The sequence below is a fragment of the Durio zibethinus genome, chromosome 4 (genome assembly GCF_047325235.1).
Source record: "Durio zibethinus cultivar Kanyao isolate XHJ-2024 chromosome 4, ASM4732523v1, whole genome shotgun sequence".
Taxonomy (NCBI): Eukaryota; Viridiplantae; Streptophyta; class Magnoliopsida; order Malvales; family Malvaceae; genus Durio; species Durio zibethinus.
This window is the reverse complement of record NC_143165.1, coordinates 10567358-10590698: the sequence shown is the minus strand read 5'-3', so window position 1 is coordinate 10590698 and position 23341 is coordinate 10567358. Positions and strand designations below refer to the sequence as shown.

The 23341-nt window shown below is 28.5% G+C and overlaps 1 long non-coding RNA gene and 1 pseudogene across 2 annotated transcripts; both read right to left on the bottom strand.

Annotated features, from left to right (window-relative positions):
* Positions 1 to 265: 265 nt before the first annotated feature.
* LOC149519126 (uncharacterized) lies at positions 266 to 2209 on the bottom strand. Its single transcript, XR_016341928.1, has 2 exons — positions 1578 to 2209; positions 266 to 1458 (listed from the first exon to the last, which is right to left on the bottom strand). It is a non-coding gene; the product is annotated as an uncharacterized LOC149519126 (long non-coding RNA).
* A 4008-nt stretch (positions 2210 to 6217) lies between these two features.
* On the bottom strand, positions 6218 to 19857 carry LOC111288478 (putative disease resistance protein At4g27220; annotated as a pseudogene). Its single transcript, XR_016341879.1, has 9 exons — positions 19009 to 19857; positions 18711 to 18802; positions 18528 to 18601; positions 17542 to 18443; positions 16485 to 17504; positions 15329 to 16190; positions 15053 to 15068; positions 11083 to 11651; positions 6218 to 7889 (listed from the first exon to the last, which is right to left on the bottom strand). The product of XR_016341879.1 is annotated as a putative disease resistance protein At4g27220 (transcript).
* Positions 19858 to 23341: the final 3484 nt, after the last annotated feature.

The following is a 23341-nucleotide window of genomic DNA, read 5'->3' as shown; positions in this document are numbered from 1 at the left end:
TTTTAATTTTCATTTTACTAATTTTCATATAAATATAAATGTAGACACTCAATTTCGACCTAGTCAATTCAAACTTATTCAATTTTTATGCTTAATTTGCATGTTTTTATTTGAATTGGTTTAAGCATTAAATCGAATTAGATTGATTCGAGTTTGTTTAGGATTACTCATTTTTAATTTTATTATTATTATTATTTACAATTTATCAAATTAATTGAAAAATTATAAAAAATAATTTAAATTAAATTAAAAAGGCAGAAAAACAGAAAACAACGAAAATTAGATTGGCAACTCAAGCCATATGAGGCCAAAATTCTCAAGCATTATCCTACAATCAGGAGCTTTAGCTCGACTAACCTACAATTTTTGTCCATTATGGAGATATACAGATTAAAAAGACTAAGAGGAAAACATAAAAATTCCTTTCCGGGGGGGGGGGGGGGGGGGGGGGAATTCACATAGAAACTCTTCACTAGCATCAAACTTCCTCATTGATCGCCAAGTTCCAGACTTAATCACCCTTATACCATGCCCAACACCAGTCTTGGCTGACCCTTTAGCACCATCACCAGCCCTAGCTCAGTATCCGCACACACTAATACCAAACCCAACCTACCCCCTACTCTATCACCAGGCTCTTGTTGTCATCATAAAAAACACCCAAGTTCCGTAAACCCTTTCACCACCCTCGACCAGAACCCCAGCCTTCGCTTGTAAGATCCCAACACTGTTCTTCGGAACACCTCACCCAACCTTAATCGCATCCCTTCCAAAACCGAGCCATAGCCCTCCCCTACTTAATACAGCACCCACTAAGCATCAGCCCTTCATTCCACAACCCAATAACCTAAAGGTTGAAACCCGTCCCTCCTACAATCGCTAACCTCATAGCCAAAGCCAAGCTCCACTGATAGCCCTTCCCAAACACACAACACCGAGCACTATAGCCACCTTTGCCTGTACCCAACCTAGCTCTAGCCTACAACCCTTCACCATTCACCACAAGTCCACTAAAACACCCTCGGCCAAGCTTCCTTCATTAAAGAAATAAACTATTTAGTAACCTATCAACACCACAACTCATTTTTTACATGTGCTATCATTGCCCACACCGATCTCTAATCCACACCAGCTCTTGTACTCATCGACCCCTACACGCGCCAATCCCATGCTCACCAAAAGCCCACTCTAGGACCCCTACCAGCCTTCTTCCCAAACATTAACAACATGGAACCAATCACCAGCCTCGACGGACCCCCCAACACCATCACTAGCCCCACCAGGAACTTGCATGCACCAACACCAGCCTTGATAGATCCATTAAACCAAAAACAAAAAAAAAAAAAAATTGAAACCACCCCCTTTAGCCACCGTCTAACAGTCAACAACCCAATTTCACCATACTAGTAACCGTCGCATCCTCACCATTGGCCAAATCACCAGCCACCATTCCCTTACCTAAAAACCATAAAAAAAAAACACAAAACCCATCCAAACCTGTCAAATAAAACCTATAAAAAATTTTTAAAAAAATACCATAGTCCTCTTCAAGGGGAAGAACCTCAATGCCAAACTACCTTATTTAACAAAAAAAAAAGTTCTTCAAAAAAAATTCAAGGATAAAAAAAATCAGTGTTGGCTTCTAAAAGGGGAAGAACTATAGTGCGCTGGTGGCAGCGTTGATGACTAGCAGCTACAAAGAAGCTCAAGTTTCATTCAAAAGGAGGGGTGCCACTAGGAAAAAAGAAAAGGGGAGAAAAGAAGGAGAAGGAAATGAAAAAAAAAAAATAGATCTATACCCTAGTGATGGGTAGCAACGGCAAGATAGCCGATTGTCGGAATATGGGTTTGAAGGTGGCCAGGCATTTGGGTGTTTTTTCAAAGAATTTGGAGTTTTTTTTTTTGAAAAGAATGGTTGAATTGAAATAAAAAAACGGGTTTTATAGTTTAAAAAAAAAAAAGAAAGAGAAAATTAGTAACCTGTGCGTTGGTTTGGACCCAATCCTAGGTCCACGCCTTTAACCCAAGCCAAGAATGCTGCCAGCCTCAAATTGGTCTAGCTGAATCGGTTTTGGACTGATCAAAACAATTAGACCGCCAGTGAATCGTCCATTTCTCTCTTAAATTGATACCAATTCATCTGAATCAAATCAAACCTAGCAAACCACTTTTAGATCGATCGATTTAGGTAATTTTTACATTCTTTTTATTTTTTTATGCTTATTATTATTTTGTTATTTATTTTCTTATTTACACATTTTAATTTCAAATTTCCAAAAAATATATATTATCTTTTTAAAAAATAATTAAAATAATTTCTAGACTTTTGGTAATTTTAAATTTGAAGAAAAATAATAAATAATAAATAATAAATAATGATAATATCAATTTAAAAAAAATGAGGGAAATGAATTTTTAATCTGATGATGAGATTATGAGGTTGTTTGAGTAGTGAGATCTAAAAAATTTTTAGGTAAGAATATTTTTTAAAATACTACTAGCGAATTAAAGTATTTACAATTTTCAATACAATAAAAATTTTTCTTTTCTTCAAATAAAAAAAAGTGATAAAAATCAACAAAAAAAGGTGAATTATTAATTAAAAAGGGAAAATAAAATATGGGCATTAATTTTGTCATTTGCATTGCTTGCACATAATTCTTGAAAATTAAACATGAGCTTTTCGAGAATGGGATTCTCAGAAATCCAAGTAGTGATTCCCGAGAATTGTCTAAGTGAGAGAATTTTTTTTAAAAAAATATTATCAAAGTATTGAAATATTTAAAATAATTTTCAATATGAAAAACTCTCGTTTACTTTTCATTTCTAAAAACAAATTTTCATACAATACAATAACATCATAAGTTAATCCATGTGCACTATATTATGAAAGTAATGAAATATTAGAGGATAAGATCCTAAAGAAATTTGAATGGTGATTTTTTAAGAATATCTATATAAGAAAATTTATTTAAAATACCGTCAACATACTAGAGCATTCAGAATAATTTTCGATAACGATTTCTCATTTTAGTATAAGAAATGAATTTTTAGATAATATTATTTGATTTTAAATTATAGATATTATATTTTACAATATGCTTATTAAATATAAACATTGAAGATAAAATATGAACCATTGACAATAGGATTTTCAATATGCAAGGTTATTATTTATTTTTCAAGCAAACAACTAAAAAGAAAAAAAATATGTTTTTTTTACAATAAAGAACATTAAGAAAATTAATTTTTTAAAAACCAAAATTAAGATCTTTTTGTCAAAATTAAAAGACAACACATAATTAATTAGTACCATATTTTTACGGGCTTTATGGGGTGCTAATCTTTTCTCACATGTAATCAACTCTCGAATCCAAACTATTTTCGCAGACCAAAAAATTATCTTTTTAATAAATTTTAAGATTTTATTACAAAGGTAAGTTTTGCAAAGTAACCAATTACACCAAACTAAAAAAAGATTGGTGTTCACTCTTTTATTTTCAAATTCGTATTGCAACCTTAAAACCATTATGATAATAAATATTTTCTTTTTACTAATTTTATATAGAGATATTTCTTTTTTATTACATAAAGATTAATTATTATATATTAATAAATAATAAATAATATTAATATTTTAATAAAAATAAATAATAATTATTATTTATAATTATTTATTATATTACTAAAATATAAATATTATTTCTAACTATTAAAATATAAAATATGATTTTAATAAAATGTTAAGTAATTTCATTTCTAACTAGTAATTAATTGTTTTATAAATTTTATATTTGAAAATTTGTAGTTTTTTTATATCCCTTAAAATTTATAGTTTTATAGTTGAATTATTAAACTATAAATTGAGTTAAAAGTTTGAATTTTGAATTTTTAAAATATTTATATTTTTTATAATATTTTTTATTGAACTGACAATTAACCTTATTGACTCGATGATTAAACTATTAATCTGATCATTTGAAACCTTGAACATTTTAATATCTGATTCGATTTTAATAACTATAGTGTAATGGTAAGAGGAATGGGTCTTGTTAAAATCCTTTTAAGCAGAAGACAAAAGGACCAAACATTTTTAGTTTGTTATTAAACCACGATTCCAAAGGTAATTAAATTCACACCTTTAATTTTTTTTTTCTCTTTAGGCTCGTATGAACTTTTGAATAAAACTGTTTTATCATTATCAAGATTGTCAGCTTTAAATATTCTTCATAGCTTTTGCTAGTGGAATATGGCATCTTTGATGCACTTTTGAATTAATTGATCCCTTTATTTTTCTTTCTTTTCTCAATTATTTTTTTATATTTGCCGTGAAACTCCACTGCTTACAGTAATTTATCAGAGTTAAAATCATATAGTAAGATTTTCTATCCTATTTATAATGTAACAATTATTTGATAATTCATAGTTCCATGTTGATTTTTCTCACAAATGCAGAATTCCCCATCTCAACTCTTTAACCATTTACTCTTTTACTATATATTTTATTTTGTGTGATAAGGAAAGAAATAACTAAACGAAATCTAAACATGGAAAGGCATATATGACTATATAAAGAAATCACTGAACATATTTATCCGAAATATTAATTTAGATTTTAAAAGTTCTCAAGATTTTGAAATAGATTTGTTTGAAATTTTTTTTAAAGTTTACTGTTTGATGGACAAAAAGATTTAAAAGATAAATTTTAAAAAAGAAATTACTTTTGGTGATAAGTTAGAAGTCTTATAAATATTAGGAGTCCTAATAGAGCTAGATCTAAGAGAAAACCGTAAAAAAGAATTATTGGGTTTATCAAGTCAATAGCACTAGTGAAAATTGAGAGTCCGTTTGGGTATATATGTTTTAATAAATTAAAGAAGATTAAGAAAGTTGATATAATATTATAGACACCTAATTTTATTTAAATTAATTAAAATGGATCATGTTTTTTGTGCTTAATTTGAGTCCATGTGAACATCTAAATTAATTTTATCTTATTAAACAGTTTGGGCTCAAGTGAGCTTTGTTATGTAGGTCCAATTAATCCAATTTTATCTAATAGTAGAAAATTTTTTCTAAACACAATTAGCATATATGCATCAAATACTTAATCAAATCATTCTTTCTATATTCAAATACCTTTTGAGGTTTGCTAACAGTAAATTAGTGAAAATTTTTGAGATTAAAGTCAAATTTGTTAGTATATTATAATATAATACTCTTTCCGTCCAAAAATAATTATATTTTATTATTTGTTTCAAATTAATTCAATTTTCATTTCCATTTTTTAAAATATTACATTAAATTAAACTTTAAAAAATATATTTTAAAAATTTTAAAATTCAAAACTTGTAAATTTTATTTTTTTTAACAAAATTAATTTTATAATTTTATTAAAAATAATTATAAAAAATTAAGTTAATTTAACCAAAAAATCAATTAGAGACAATTATTTTTAGATGGGAGAATATTTAATTTTATCATTATAATTTCAATTTGTTAATTTTTATACTAAAAATAATAGAATTAAAATATTTATAAAATATTTCCTTAATGCAAGTGATAAATTTTCTTTTTTGAGTTCAAAAAAATAAAAATCAACCTTGTTTCGAATAAAAAAAAAGCTTCAACTATCCACAAATATTGAAAATTTATACTTGAAATCTTAGTGACCAACTGAAACTATGGAGAAAAGTTACATCAAAAACTTCTTTATTTTCTTTAATTTCTTTGGTGTCTCTTTTATTATGATTATTACCATTTTTCTTATTCAAATCCTCAGTGGAATACAACTAGACAAAGGCTCAAACTTACCTTTAAGATTATCAAAATTTAAAATTAAACCTTAATTATTAGAATAAAAAATTTATTGTGCTATCAACAAATCATCCGTTGACTGATCCTTTATTTTTTTTTCTTTTTTCAATTATTCTTTTGTATTTGTCATGAAGCTCTACTACTTACAGTAATTTATCAGAATTAAAATCTTATAGGAAGATGTTATATTCTTTTTATAAGGTAACAATTATTTTAATAAATAATAGTTATACATAAATTTTTCACACAAATGCAGAATTCCCCATCTCAAGTCTCTAACCATTTTTTTCTACCATCTACCATATTTTTTCTAAGTATATATGGTAAAGCAACACAAACAGGAAAGAAGCTTTTCAACTTATTGAACCTTCGAATTTTGATTTCATGTAGTGAACAGAAGCCTGCAATTACAATCCAAACTCTCCCAACCCTCACATGCCACACCTATCCTTTAATTTTTTCTGTCATAGACAAAGAAAAGAAACAAGAACAAGTCTAACGTATTGCCTATATGCTTCACAGCTTGATTACAAAGGTTCCAACTAATGGTAGAAAGTTTTTTTCTAAACACAATTATAATTAGTACTTATGCATCAAATACTCCGAATATCATTTGAGGCTTGCTAATAGTAAATTAATCAAAAAATTTGGGATTAAGATCAAATTTGTCACTACATTTTGATTTAATATTAAAATTTGTCATTGTACCATCAATTTGTTGATTTTTGGACAACATCCTCTTCATTTTCTTCAGTTTGCCTGATGGCTTCATTGACATCATCTTGCAAAAGCCTTTGTGCCACTGTCTCTTTCCTGAGGTCTTTAACATTACTGGCAAAACTGAAAACATATCTAAGATCAGGAATTGCTGGTGCCACCAGAAGCGGAGGCGGATCCATGCATTGATGTAGGGTGTCCATGTATTCGAAAAAAAGATAGTTTGACAGAAACTTTTCTTGCACACCTCCAAAATTTTCTGTGGCCACCTTTCAATCATCAAAATTGATAAGTCCGTCATTTATATATATTACAAGTGGACACTCTCAAAAAATAAAATTTTGGATCCAACGTCATAGATAGACCAATATCAGCCATGCCTGAGAATCAGAAATTTAAAAGACATGCTGAGTTAGTACATGGAATATCATTGACAAATCAACAAAAATTGAAGAAGAAACTCTTAAACTTCCCTGAGCACCTGAACTCTTAGCAATTTCTATCTGAAACTGCTCACAACAGGCGAACAAGTCACTGATAAATCAACTTGATATCTAGAAGGAGAAAGAAAACTGAGCCTTCAGATTTAATCACTATTTCTGTATTTGCAAAAGAATTAAGACAGAGTTATGGTACCCTTTTTACAGAAAGCTCAATTAGGACAGAACCATAGTCTTTTTAGCAAGCTCTCAGCTAAATCACTTCTTCCCTAGTTCATATATGTAGTTATCCTTTCACCAGAACTTGCAATCGATGCCTTTTTTACAGAAAATTTTGAATTTTAAAATGGAAAATATAGGGAAAATGGTTTTCTCAAACAATGATATACAGAAACCAACATCTGCTATCTGCAGAAACAGTAAGTAATCTGAAAAGAGGAGGCAAATTTTTGGGGTATCCTTCGAGACTCTGTCTGTTGTGTGAGCTTTAAACAGCCTTGACTACTAATCAAAATAGTTACATATGGATCCATTCACTGATTAATGAGAAACAAACTAATTTTCAGATTAAAAAGAAATGATCTTAGTAGAGATAACTTAGCCAAAATCAACGCAAAAGTCATATTAGGAGATAAGCAATACTGAAGTTGATCATAGCAATGCTTCGTTTCATGTTGAATAAGTTTCATTTCTCTTTCAAATTTCGTTGCGTCACATACACAAAATACGTAGTTCCTTTCTCTGTCCAGATGAATGCTAGTCAACACTGCCTTGGTATGTTCTCCACACCCTCTAGATTTACAAATATCTGCTTCGTCAGCCATGGTTACATTCATCCATCCTGCTTCTGTTAGCGTATACTTGACTGAGCAACTTCTTTCAGGATTTTTTTTCTTCTAAATGTTGTAGAAACTCCTGCCAAAGAGGGAATGAGAATGTACAGAACAGTATTCCACCTTCAACTTCCATACTTAAACACTATTCAATTATGGGAACAAAATCGAAACTATACGCGATCTGTTAAAAAAAATGCATTTGATTGTGAGTCTGCATTTATCAATATACCAATATCCTAAATGTCCCACAATTTATTAGACAACAGAGAAAATGCCATAATTAACATAAAGAATGACATAAGTAAACGTTATGCAACCAACATTATTCATTTATTTATTTATTTTTGTTTTGGCATAATTTTCTTTTTTTTTTGTTTTTAAAAATGAAAATAAGAGAATAACTATTAAATATCAATTAAACTAGTAAATCAAAATTTAGGATAACACATAATTCATTTTTGGCTTGACTTTCAAAAAGGTTTTCTCAATGGAGTCGTCAAATTGTTACAACATGCGGATTCAGAAACCTAACCACATAAACAAAATTTTAAAATTAAAATAAAGAGTCATCACAAATTTTTTTTTATGATTGATCACCTAAACAATTTTTTTAATAAAAATTTTAATTTAATGAAAACTTATTAAAAAGATTTTTTTTATACGAAAACACATTTAGATTCAGAAGTACGGTTACGTGTGAAGAAATATTAATATCCCACAGTACCCGTTAAAAAATGGTATTAATTAATAACATGTTATCCTTTATTATTTACAAAAAATTACCTTAATTTTAAAATTTAAAATAATTTCTTAAAATTTCGTTTATTATCATAAAACTCCTTTTTTTGCTATCCTTTTTAGAATCACTTTAAAAATTCTAATTTAATTAAAACTTATTAAAAAAATATTTTTTTGGTGTGCAAAAACACATCTAGGTTTAAGAGTATAATTGCATGTGAAGAAAGATTAACATCTCATAATACCCATTAAAAAACGATACTAATTAATAACATGTTATCTTTTATTATTGATAAAAAATGACCTTAATTTTAAATTTAAAAAATAATTTCTTGAATCCCATTTATTATCATAAAACCCCTTTTTTCTCATCCTTTTTAGAATCGCTTTATTTAGAAATAAAATGAAAAATTTTCATTTTGAATTCCTCAATATCTTGATAAAATTTAGAAAATTGTTTTTCACTTGAGTGTTTTCATGATAATCTGTAAAATCAAAGATAATATTTTTTCATAAGGAATAATTATTGAGAATGCCTCCAATATTTAGGTAGGGTCTCAAGAAATATTTTATTTAGGATATTATCTTATTTTATTTATAAAAAATATATTTTTTAAAATCATCTTTTGCTACTTTATATATCTTTTGAGAATAGCAAAAATGTATGTTATGTAACATAAAACAAATTAATGATGCAAATATAAACTAACAGACACAAATGACCAATTTAATTCACCTTATAAATCTTTAACTTTATCACTTTTTATTTTTTCATTGTTGTTTTTTTTTTTTAAAAAAAATTTAGTGATACAATGAAAATATTTTTGTGTTTTTGGAAGTAACCTTTGTGCATTATCAACATTCTAATATTTATAAATCTGATAATATTAAATTTTTAAATTCAATCCTCATCATATATGAATTTAATTTAATTTTTTATTAAATTTATTTAATTATGTGTCGATTTTTTTGTTTGATTTAATTCAATGATTTTTTATTAAAAAAGTATGCAAGCTTTATGAGGTTAATTGTACATTATTGGCCTAAAATAAGAATAGTTTATATTTTGATTTTTTGTCTATGGAAATGCATTTTTTTTATAATAAATAATAAATAAATCAATAAATGTAGTAACCAAATAATTCAAATTTTAAAACTAAAGAAAATATTTACATGTATGCAAATGCATTTTCATTAATTAATTTCATTTCACACTGTTTAAAAACATGATATTTAATACATGGCTGGATCAGGACGTGAGCAAATGGATGAAATATGGCTAATGTCCAATTAATTAACAAATCGAAGAAAATGTATTTATATTGCTGACGCCAATAAAAACTAAATGAAAAAATAATAAAAAAGAGGGCCAAAACCTTTTGTCCTTTTTCACAATGATGCTCCTTCCAACAATATTTTATCCCTTGGTCTTTGAGGAAAGTGATGGCCTTTGAGTACCATGTTCTCTTCTTCCAAATGAACCACCCAAAAATTCCCATTAATTAGATGAATTGTAAAAAATCTTAAAGATCTCAGTGAAATTTAAAAAATTATATATTCTAATAGTTGAACTACATAATAGTATTTTAGCCATTTACATGTTTTGATTTGGTTTATATTTTTAGTCATTCTTTTTAAATGTCATAAATTCATCATCATTATTGCATGATATATTTCTACAAATTTTGCCACAACTTAAAGCAAAAAATCTCCACAAAGTATATTGAATGTAAATTTGTGGCATAATTAATTTTATAAGATACTCGCATGGGTTTTAATATTTTTGAACGTTTCACTATTCATATATATATAATACTTTGATTTTCAAAATTAATATAAAATATTGTCAAAACAAATTTATTCATATTTCATGTCCTATCACAAGAGTCCATATAATATAGCGTATAAAATACATATCATTGATGTAATTATTAAATCACCGCAATAAAAACAAGCATGGAAAACCATCTATGATATGCAAGTAGACATAACTATGTACAATTGATCCATACAAGCTGCTACAAGGAACTAATAAAGAACCAGCAAACCAAAATAAACACAAAAAGCCATGTTTCTTAAGAGTTCATGAATTTTGCGAACAATCTCTTGATCAAGTGATAAGAAGAGGATTTATAAGACATGTAAGCTTGAGTTCGAGTCCAAATATAAAAAAAAAATTTCATGAAATTTGTCTTAAATGAATGGCTAAACATGACTCTATTTCACAATATCAAATAAGCAATTGCAATGCAACGTAGAGTAAATTAGTTCTACATTGCAAAATTATTCTGAACTTGTTGGGGTTCCTTCACAACAAAAGACAATTCTCATTAAGTTATGCTAGAAGTAATTAATTAATTAATTATCATATGACTTGTGTGTTTATAAAAGAGTCATCCAATTCATAATAATATGTAGTTATATACTAACATAACTTTTGTTTCCATCATCGTTTCATCATTATTATCAATATGATCAAGAACAACAAATTAATTAATTAAGCATAATAGTTAGAAAAAAAGTCGGATTGGTACCTCTGTTATGGCATCCACAGGATGTTTTGAATCCATGATGACACTTGTGGTCGACTTGGGAGATTTGGTTTTCTTGAAAAACGTCAAAGTACGGAATCGGAAATGATAACCAATTGGAGCAAAACTCTTTAGGTCTGATAGCTCAGAAAGATTCAATAGTCCGAATTTAGGGAGCACTATTCCCTTTTGATAATCTTCAATGTTTAGTTTACCTTGATATCCAAAGACTTGCTCTAGTTTAGAAGCCCCTCCAATTTCGATTCTTTCGAGGTTTGAAAGAGAACGAGTGACACTAATAGGGAACAAGCTTTTCAAATTGCTGCACCCAAAAATCCATATACATTGAAGACTAGGAAAGGAAATAGGTTGGAGATGACCCCTTCATGATGTTGCTATTGAAGTTTGGTCCATTTCAATGATTGCTTCCAACTCCTCACAGCACTTTATATCCAAAACTTTCAATTGCGGCAAATTTGGAGCAAGCATAGAAGAAAAGAGAGATTTCAGCCTATTACAATTTGACACTTTTAAGTCTTTAAGATAAGGAAGGCTTACAATTTGGATGGGACCTTATAACTCATGTATACCCTTTAGATTTAAAATCTTTATCGTTGAGAATAAGTGTCCATTTTGAATTTGAAATATACTCTCAATTAATGGTATCGCACATATTTTTTTGTTCAAACTCAGAGAATCGAATCGTAATTCTTGTATAAATATAAAAATATCATAGTTTCATTAAATTTTGAATAAGTTACAATGGTCAAAGAATATATGACTTCAAAAGTACCAAATCATATATATATATATATATATATATTACAATATATAAAACTAGCTTTTTTAGCCCGTACAAGGTACAGGAATTTTAATTAAAATTTTCATAATTTTAAATTTATTTTTAATTATTTATCTAATATATAATCATATATTTATAAATACTAAGTTATAATTAAATAATAATTTATATATAATATATTATAAATAATATTGTTCAACTAAAACAATCTAAACTTTTGTAAATTTTCAAAAATTATAAAAATCCTTTTTTTATTGAAAAATATTTTTTTTTCAATTTATTTGCTAAATATTAAAAATTTTGTTACCACTTTTCTCTTGTTTGAAAAAAAAATCAAGAATCAATATTTAAATAGTTAAAATTAATAATTGTTTTTATCATAATGTTGATTATGTGGTGTGTGTGTATATATATATATATATATATTTATTGAATAACAAATCACAATTATTAATTTTGTTATAATCATTTGCTTTTTATTAGTTTTTATTTTTGACATACTTCAAGTAATTATTACATAAATATATTGGGTTAACAATTATTTCTATAAATGTCAACAAATGAAGTTATTTTTTAGATAAAAGGGAAACAATAATTCTTTATGTTATACTTTAAAACCTTTTTTTGAAATATATTTTTTATTTTTAATAATTTTTAACATAATTGATAATATTTTTTGTGAGTTAGATATGGTAGTGATCATTATTCTTCTCAAATCATCTATTGTAGACAAAGAAATTCAATAATAAAAAGTATAACAAAAGAAAATAGTATAACAAAAGAAAATAGAGAATATAAATTTACATATTAATTTATTAAGGTTAAATATATATAATAAAAGTAAATATGTTAATAAATTAACAAAGAATAAAAACATTGAAGAAATGAATAAAACAAAAGATATATAATACAAAAATTTAATTATAATCAATCTAAGCAAAACTAAAAAAAGTTATCAGTTAAAGAAAAACAAATAAATTAACCAAATATATAATATAAAAATATTTGAATTAGAACATAAATAAAACATTATATTTGTTTTCAAAGTAGAATCATATTTTTATCTAACTTTTTTATCAACATTCAAATGTCTCATATTTTCAAATAAAGATGTAAGCTTTTATTCTTTAAAAATACAAGCTTTTTAGTAATAATTCATTAACTTATCTAAAAGTATTAAATTTAAATAATTTATTAAATAATTTTTAATTTTTGATAGATTTTAATTTGAATTTAAATAATTATCTAAAAATATTAAATTTAAATAATTTATTAAGTAGAATTATTTGACAGAAAATAAAATTTTATTAAGTATATATATTAGAAACCGTCATTAAATTTAAAAAAAAAAGATAAATTATGATTTAATATATTTGAATTCAAATTTTATTCAAAAATTTCAGTATGAGATAGATATTGATTTCAATTTAAATAATTTATTAAAAAATTTTATTTGATAAATAAAATAATATAAATATTATCTTATACGTTATTAAAATAGGTTATCCACCTAGGCATCTACATAAGCAATTTTGATCATGTAATCTTGTATGTTGTTATAATATATACATATATATATATATATATTAGATTATCAAATAAGATGTGCTAATATATACTTTTACTTAAATAATTTCTTTGTAGGATAATGTTTATATTATTATATTATTTATCAAATAACTCTATTCAATAAATTATTTAAATTTAATATTTTAGAATAATTATTTAAATTCAAATCAAAATCTATAAAAAAATTTTGCATAAATTTTAAATTCAAATATATTAAATTATAATTTATTTTTTCTTTTTACATTAATCATTGTTCCAAAAATATATATGTATTTATATGCTTAATATATTTTTATCTACCGTCAAATAATTCTATTTAATAAATTATCTAAATTTAATATTTTTGGATGACTATTTAAATTCAAATCAAACTCTACCAAAAGTTGAAAATTTTATATAAGTTTTAAATTTAAATATATTAAATCATAATTTATCTTTTCTTTTAAAATTTAATCATAGTTTCAAATATATATATATATATATATATACATACACTTAATAAATTTTTATTTGATGAAATTAGAATCTAAAATTGAAAGTAAAGAGTTTATAAAGTGAGAGGTCACCTTCTAGCCAAGCTTATTTTATTTGTTGTTATTAGAATTAGAAATTTAAGAATACAAGCTTTTTTTTTTTTTTACTTGAAGGTTATGATTTATTGGTTTTCACGGGAATGGACAAAAGTTAGAAAGAAGAGTAAATCACATCATACTATGAACAAGTTCATTTTTGCCTTTATTATTCTTTTATTTCTTTTATTTTCTTTTTTATTTGCAAAAATAAGTATGTGATGGTGTTGAATTGCTTTTACTTTTATATAATTTTTGCTTAAATGACATTAATCTTTTTATCAAATTTAAAAAATGGAAAGAAAACGTACATACATTTGGATTGGTTTCAACTCGGTAATAGGTATGGATCATTACTTTTTTTCGTATTTTATTTTATTTCCTTCATTTGTTTGTTCCTTCAAACTGTTTATTTGATTTTATTTCTATTATATGATATTTACATTTGATTTGATTTATTGTTAAAAAAATTTGATTTATATATTTTTATATATTTAGTTAAGTTGGATATTTGTTATGAATAAGTTCAAAAGATTTTAACTATATATGTGTTCTCAATTTGTATATTTGGTTTTTTTTATACATGTATCTTTGATTTATGTTTTAATAAAAAGCAAATATATATGTTAAAGTTTGTAAAAAATAAGAACTAATAAAAGCAAATGGTTATGAACAAATTAATAATTATATATGGTTTATTGTTCAATCAAATATATATATATATATATATAAACGAAATTATTATTATTTGATGTTTTATTTTTGGTTCAACGTTATAAGATTTAATAGTTTATGAATATTCTATTAATATAAATGTCTTTTACAATTTAACAAAATGATGTATTTTTTATATCCATATTAACATTATCATAAAAAAATTATTAATATTAACTATTTAAAGATTGACCCTTACTTTTTCGATCAAAAAATAAATAATTAGTAACAAAATTTTTGGTGTTTAGCTGAAAATTGACTAAAAATTTATTATTGTAGAAATTTAAACAATCCAAATTAAGTTGAATATAACTAGAACCTAGAAAGCATGAACACTGACAAATAATATAGTTAAGACATGACATGGTATATAGTGTTAGCTTTCTCGACTTGCAAGCCACGAAATAAGTACAAATTTAGTTTAGTTACTAACTTGTAAGCCATGTAATAAGTATAAATTTAGTTTAGTTACTAATATAATTTAATTAAACTTTATTTCTTTTAAACTTCAACAGAAGTTAATTATATGATCAATATATAAAGTTTAGTAATTTCTCATTATTCATTAAAGGAGAAATGGAAAGAGAATAGGTACCTCAAGCTCACCCATTTCATGGGGAAAATCAATGATTTGCACTAATCCATTACAGAAATGTATGGAGAGTTCTTGTAGATGCAACAAACTTTGAGCAAGGCAAGGCGGGAAGATGGCTTTCAATTCACCGCAGTTCCAAATGTTTACAACCTTTAGACTTTGGAGGCTTGCATGATATTGATGGGTTGATTGTAATTTCCAATACTCTCCAATTCTGGTAAAAGGTATAGATACAAGCTTGTTAGATTTGAGAGTAGTGGCATCTGACTAATTTTTTCCTTTTCAAGAAGCACATCCATTTCAAATACCACTTTCAACCGCTTACAATCTCCAATGGTCACATCTTTTAACTTTTATAAGAAGCTAATCGGAGGCGGACCATGGCACAATCCTTTCAAACAAGTCATGTCCTCCATTCTTAATTTCACCAAATTAGAGAATGCAGTGGTTCTTTCTTTCTCTCCTGTTGTATCCATCAAGCATTCCATATCATCGCAATCTCCAAGCTCAAGAGAAGTTAATTCATTTAGGCCCTTTGGATCTACGTTTGGGACAATATTTTTGTGTCCCTTGACATCCTCCAGATTCAACGTTTCCACATTGCAAAACAACTCCTTGAATGCACTAAATGAAATGAGAAACGTCCGATGTTCAAGGTTCTCAATTTTAGCTCCGGCATAAATTGAAGATCTTCGTTTATAGCTATAATGTAGCTTTGTAATTTAGGGAACACAAAGTTTTCTGGAAAACATTGAGCAGTAGAAACTCCAGTGATAGCGCAGTCAATCGAGACAATGAATTCAACTCTGATAAATTAACATTGTTTTCACAAGTCACGTGTAGCTGTTGGAGTGATGTCAACCTGTTTGTTACACACAAATACAAAAAACTATTATCAAACACCTCAAGCGAATCATAAAAATAGAAGTAAACAGAAATTAATTTTAATTATCTCAGCAAATATAGCCTGATTCTTCAGCACCTTTTCTTAAAAAAAGGGCTACAACTTCGAATGGTTCATAATAATGGGAGTGACCGAAAGCTTATGTTAGATATGTATCCCATAGTTTAATAAATAAAAGAAAAATAAATAACATAAAACTAAATACTTAATTTTGTGCAATATGCCAAAAAAATAATTGACATCTACTATTACCTTGATAGTAAATTAGGGGGAAAATTGATCTGTTCGCTTCCTGAGTAAAAAAAATGTAGCGATTTTAGACCCACGCAATGCCACTAATTCTTCGGGTAGCTCATAAATATTAGTATCAGAAAATGCAAGAATCTCAATGTTTTTCAAATTTCCCAACGATGAGATGTTCTCCAACTCACAATTTACTAGGCACAGAGTTCGAAGATTTGTTACGAATTTAAGTACTTCTAGTGAGAAAATGACATCTTGGAGATGCAAAACTCGGAGGGCTTTCATTCCTTTAACAAATGCAATCGCGACTTCCACCAAAGTCTTTCCTGTAAAAATCAAAATTTTGAGTTCTGGAAATTCTAACTTTTCAGGAAAAATATTTATTTTGCTGTTCCAAAAGGAGATTGCTGTATGGGATTCACATCTTTCACTTATAGGCCATTCCATCAACCCCTCTTTTACCATGAATATATTTTTCCCCGTAGATGTTATCCAATGAGCAAAATCACGAACCACGTCATGCATACTTACATATCTTTCATCATCATCATCATCAGTTCTCAATAACAAACCAGCCTCTTGGAGTTTTCTTAGTGCTTCACGAATTTCTCTCCGCAAGTCTTCAATTAAGTAAATATGAGAAAATAATCCATGACCAATTGCAAACATAACCAACAACTCAAAATCAATATCCCAATCTTCTGGAAAAAGGGAACATAGCAAGAAACATGTTCGAATATTATCTCCCTTCAAATAATCATAACTCAGCTTAAGGCAGTTGTAGATACCTTGAGAAACCTCTTCATTGTCTAAATGTCTTAAGTCCTTGAGTCGCTTATTTGCTGCTTTCCACCCATCTAGACTTGCACCTTTTAATTCTTTTCCGATTGTTGCAATTGCATTGTATTCACTAGCAACCTCCTTGGCTACATCATTCAATCTCAAAGAAACATCTTTTAGACCAGCAGTATCTTTGAACAAAGCCCATGCTTCACCTTCGGATAAGATGTCAAGTAAAAAGCCCATGCTTCACCTCGGATAAGATGTCAAGTTTAAATTTCTGTTGGCAATTCATACGAACACAGACTTGTTAAAGACGTGTGGTCAGAAGAACTTTGCAACCCCCGTGTTCAACTCCGAATGGAATACCTACAGTCTGCAATTTAAATTCATTCCAAACATCATCGATGATTATGAGGATCTTCTCCACGCCTTGCAATCTCCGCTATAACTCTTCTGCTTTTCCTTCTTTCGTGCTTGCTTCAAATTTCAAACCTAATAATTCTGCAATTTTATCTTGAATTTTGCTGAGGTTTGGCGCTTGGGACATTGTAGCCATCACAACTTTGTCAAAGAGCTTTTGCTCTTTAGCATGCTTCCCAACTTCTTTTGCCAAAGTTGTTTTGCCTACCCCTGGCATTCCATACAATCCAATCATGTTCACACCATCAGTATTTAGAGCCTTGATGATCTCATTGAAAGTAAAATTTGAAGACTCTTTAGGCATGAAATCTTTAGAGGTGAAGAATTCTATTCCTTCTAGAGGAGCACGGTGCCCCACCCGTGGAAAGTTACAACTCACAAGTAGTTTATCGATAGAGATCGTCTTCTTTGCCACTTTCTTACTTAAGCAATATCGCCAACCCCAACTTGGACACCAATTGAAACACTTCATACGTTCTATTTCAGCTTCCAGACACCGGGTTTCTTCCAGTTCTTTCTCTGCCCTTTTTAACCAGTCTAGGACATCCTTCTCAATTACCTCATTTTGCCTTATAGCCTCTTCGACATCATTTTTTAACCGATCACTTTTCAATTCAAGTTCATTTCTCCGATTCTTGAATTCTTCAACAATTTTCCCAAATCGGAAAAAGTAACTAACATAAGGTGATGCATATTCTGTTGTGAGGTTTCCTACAGCATTGGCAGCAGCAGAGGCAGCAAATTCAGCAGCCATTCTTTGATGATCTGAGATTGAAAAACAACTTTAATGATTAGTAAACATATAAACAGCTAGAGAGACAAAAACAATTGTGAATGTTTGCAAAGTACCTTAATTACTTTGGGAGCCAATTGTGAAGTAGAAGAGAACAAATTGTTGATGGAACAACTTTGAAATTGAAATTCTGCAAATGGAAGAAATTATTCAGTGTTCATGCGTATATTAAGAATATATGTTACATGTGTTAAGACTAATGGCAGTATATATGGAAAAAAAAAATTATTTAAGCATACCAAATTGGGGATAGACCTTCTAAATTAAGCTGCGAGAACTTTTTACATCATCAACTCCAGAGATCATTAGGAAAGGAGAATTAAGGACCAACCTTAATAGAAATTAAAAGAAAAAGGAAATAAAGATTAGTAACAATAAGATTATAAGAACATCGAAATTTTTGTTCTTGTTTTGGAGTTAAAAAAAGCAAATCAGAATAGATATAGCATGAAATAAAATAAAACATAGAAACCAAAGAAACCGAAAAATTATACAGCAATACTATTTTCGCTTCTTTTATTGTAGAGACAAATATACCTAGGAAATATGAATTTTCTGGATCCAAAATGGGGCTTTTTATTTCGATCCACGCAGTTTTTTTTTTTTTTTTTTTGGAGTTCAAAGAAAACTTAAGTAGAAACCAAGCTTGTTTCAAATGAACAAAGAGCTTCAAGTATCCACATATATTGAGAAGTTGTGCTTGAAATCTTTATGACTGATTTAAACTATAGAGAAAAGTTTGATCAAAGACCTGTTTAATTTCTTTAGATTCTCTTTTATCATCATTATTATCATTTTACTCGTTCAAATCCTTAGTGGAAGACAACTAGACAAGGACCAAGCATCTTTTCCTTTTGTTGGGAGTTGGGAGCAACGCCTCCAATTCACACGTTTACTTTTTCCTTTTTGTGCTCGTACAAGTTTTTTTTTTTTTTTTTTGAAGAAAACTGATCTATTGATGCTAGTGGGACATGGCATCATTGATGCACTTCTGAATTATTGGCCCCTTTATTTTTGTCTTCTTTCAATTATTTTTCAACAATTACTTTCTCTCTTACTTTTTTTTTTTTGGTTGCTTTTGGTGGGATTAGATTCTGTATCGAATTGTGCCCTACGCGTTGAAAGAGTTAATGATTCAAAATATTGTTTATTTCCTCCGTTGATTTATCCTAACAAATGAAAGAAATAGTTTTTTAGATTATCTTAGTTGATGTATTGCAAAACTCTACAGCTTACACTAATTTATCAAAATTAAAATCTTACAATAAAATATTTTATTTTTTTTATAACGTAACAATTATTGGATGATTGATAGTTGTAAATAAATTTTTCGCACAAATACAAAATTTCCTATCTCAACTCTCCATCCATTTTCTCTTTTAGCTATTTTGTTTGATAGGGAAAATATAAGTAAAAGAAATAGAGAAATGAAAAGAGAAGAGGTTCCTCAAGCTCACCTATTTCTTTGAGAAAATCAAAGATTTGCTCTAATGGATTATAGTCACAAACGGAAACAATTGTTGATGGCTCAACTTGGAAATTGAAAATTCTGCAGATAGTAGAAATTCTTCAGTGTTCATGCGCGTATATATTAAGAATATATCATAATGTTTTAGAGTAAAGGCATAGTATAAATGCAGTTTTTATTTAAATATGGTAGGGAAAGAAACAAGTAAAGAACTTTGGAGCAAATAACAAATTACGGAAAATAAAAAATTATATTATTTAAGCTTACCTAACTGGGAATGGATCTTCTGAATTAAGGTATGTGGGCGTTTTACATCACCGACTCCAGAGATCATTAGGAAGGTGTAGAAATCAATTTGTCCGGAAGTAATAAATACATAGTATAATTATAAAATATGAAATACAATAAAAAATACGAACTACAAAAAAATATGAAAAAAAAAAAACAGAACAGAACAAAAAAAATCAAGGTTGGCAGTGGTGCCATCCCCGGCACCACTGCCACCGTCCGTGCCATCAAACCCACCAGACCACCACCCGTGATCACCAGACCCTACCCTCCACCCCTCTAATTAATCTTTCCATTGACAAACATCAAATATGGCCAAAAACTAATAAAAGAGGCATGGGGCTCTGTTTACATCCCGTGATCGAGCCCCATGCCCTTCCCCCCAAACGCACATGGCTGGAGCTCCATAAATAGAGCTCCTGGCGAAGGAGAAAGAGGGAGGGAAAGAAAAGAGACGCTGCCAAAAAAAAAAAACACAAAAAATATACACAATCCTCCCCGTAGGGAGGAACCCAGCGTCGAGCTTCCTGCATGAAGAAGAAAAAAAAAACAGTTAGTTTCAAAAAAAAAAAGAGGGAGTCAGAATATACAAAAAAAAAAAATTTTCACCGAAAGTTTGCCAGCAGATCTAGGAATTTTGAGACTCCTTTTGGCGAAAAGAAGGCCAGATCTGCGCTCAGGGGTCGGGTAGAGTTTTTGGAAGAATTTTGGGATTTTCGAACATCAGAGATGACCGTCGGTGACCGGCGAATGGCGACGGCGAACGGTGGTGGCACCGACGGCCGACCGGCTCTCGGCTGAAAAAGAAAAAAAAAAAAGGGGAAGTTTTTTTTTGAAACGATGAAACTGATCAAAACAAAAAATTTTGAACTTTTTATATAAACTACCAAAATCAAAACGACATCGTTTCATTAAAGGCTCCAAAACGACGTCGTTTAGACCAAGGAGGATCCGGGTGTCAACCCGCGACCCGACCCGGGATCCGTGCACCCGATCCGACGACCCGTTTCTCCATCAGCCATTGATCGGTCCATCTGAACCGGACCAAACCGCCCAGACTGAACCGGACCGCGCTTGAACCGTTGCCAGACCGAGCTGAACCGCCGAATTGAACCGCCGAACCGAACCGCTCGTTGACCAGACCGTTGACCGACCCGGTTCAGGTAAAAAAAAATTTTTTTTAAAATTTTTCTTATTTTTTATATATTATTTTATTAATATTTATGCATATTAAAATATTTTATTTGTTAGATTAAATGATTAAATTGTGGTTAATTTTTTTTATGTAATTATGTTAATTTTTAAAATAAACTTTAAAAACAATAATATAAAAATAAATTTAATAATAATAATAAACTAACAAAATGTAGGAAAATGAAATTTTATCCGACGATGAGATTCAAAGGTATTCCGAGTAGTGATGCCTACGAAATCTCTAGGTGAGAAGATTTTTTGTAAAATATTACCAGTGTATTGGAATATTTATAAAAAATCTTCAATATAATAAATTTTTCATTTTTCTTCAATTTTTTTAAATAAAAATTTCATTTTTTATAATAATAAATAAAAATTGATTAATATATTAAAAATATATGTAATAAAAATAGGAAGGAAAGAAATTTAATCCAATGATGAGATTCTAAAAGTATTCCGAGTAGAGATGCTTTAAGAAATCTCTAGGTGAGAAGATTTTTTATAAAATATTACCAGCGTATTGGAATATTTATAGAAAATCTTCAAAATAATTAAATTCCTTTTTCCTCAAAAAAATTCAATAAGAATTAATAAAACAATTAATAAAAATTTTGAAAACGAAAAAGATGTGTGCATCAACATGTTATCATTTGCATTGCATACATGACATAATTTTTACGAAAAATAAATTTAGACCTCCAAAGATGAGATTCTAAAAGTATTCCGAGTAGAGATGCTTTAAGAAATCTCTAGGTGAGAAAGAGTTCTTTTAATGTTACCAACGTACTGGAACATTTTAAGAATTATTTCAATAAAAAGGTTTTAATTTATTTTTCTCGAGAATAATTTTTTTTAACATGACATTTTCTTATGAAAAATGAATTCGAGCCTCCAAAGATGAGATTCTAAAAGTATTCCGAGTAGAGATGCTTTAAGAAATCTCTAGGTAAGAAATAGTTCTTTTAATGTTACCAACGTACTGGAACATTTTAAGAATTATTTCAATAAAAAGGTTTTGATTTATTTTTCTCGAGAATAATTTTTTTAATAAAAAAATCAAAAAAATTATTTTTCGAATATTGAAAATAAGACTGTTTGTATCAAAATCAAAGGATAACACGTTGTTAATTGGTATTGTTTTTAACGGGCATTGTGGGGGTGCTAATCCTTCCCCACGCGTAACCGACTCCCGAACCCAGACTGTTTCGCAGACCGTAAAATTATCTTTTTAATAAATTTTAATTAATTTTAAGATTTCACTAAAAGGATATGTTTTAATAGGTGGCCAATCGCACCTAGCCAAAAAAGATTGGTGGCGACTCCGTTAGTTTTTTTATTTTGTTTCCAAATTCGTCGGGCGGACACAAAACCGTTACGACAGCTTGGCGACTCCACTGGGGACGCCTTTTATTTTCGAGAGTCCGACCAAAATTAACTACTTGTTATCCTCAAATTTTGATTTAAACAGTCTTAACCAATTTCTTAAATTTTTATTTTTCATTTTTCGTAAAAAAGGTAAAAAAAAAAAAACAAAACAAAACAAATCAAAAATAAAAATAAAAAATTCACACATATTTCTTTTACTATGCCTCTTATGTTTTATTTTTCTGTATATATTGCTCTCAATAAATTAGGATATATTTGCACACAATGGCACGATGCATCTCATACATGAGCTCTGTACCCGGGCTCCGTCCTTTATAGGAGGAAGTAAAGTACCTATGCTCTCGTGAGGTGATAACCTCCGTAATGGCAAGCGAAATACTTCCACTCGAATTGAACCCTTTCCGTTCGTAGCCTGTAATCGGTGAGGATCGGGTTGCCTTACTAGTCCAACATGGACGACAGTGAGGAACAATTTGGGAACCTTTAGACCCTGTCAATCCAAACCCAGCATATAATAAGCCTAGGAAACCAGCC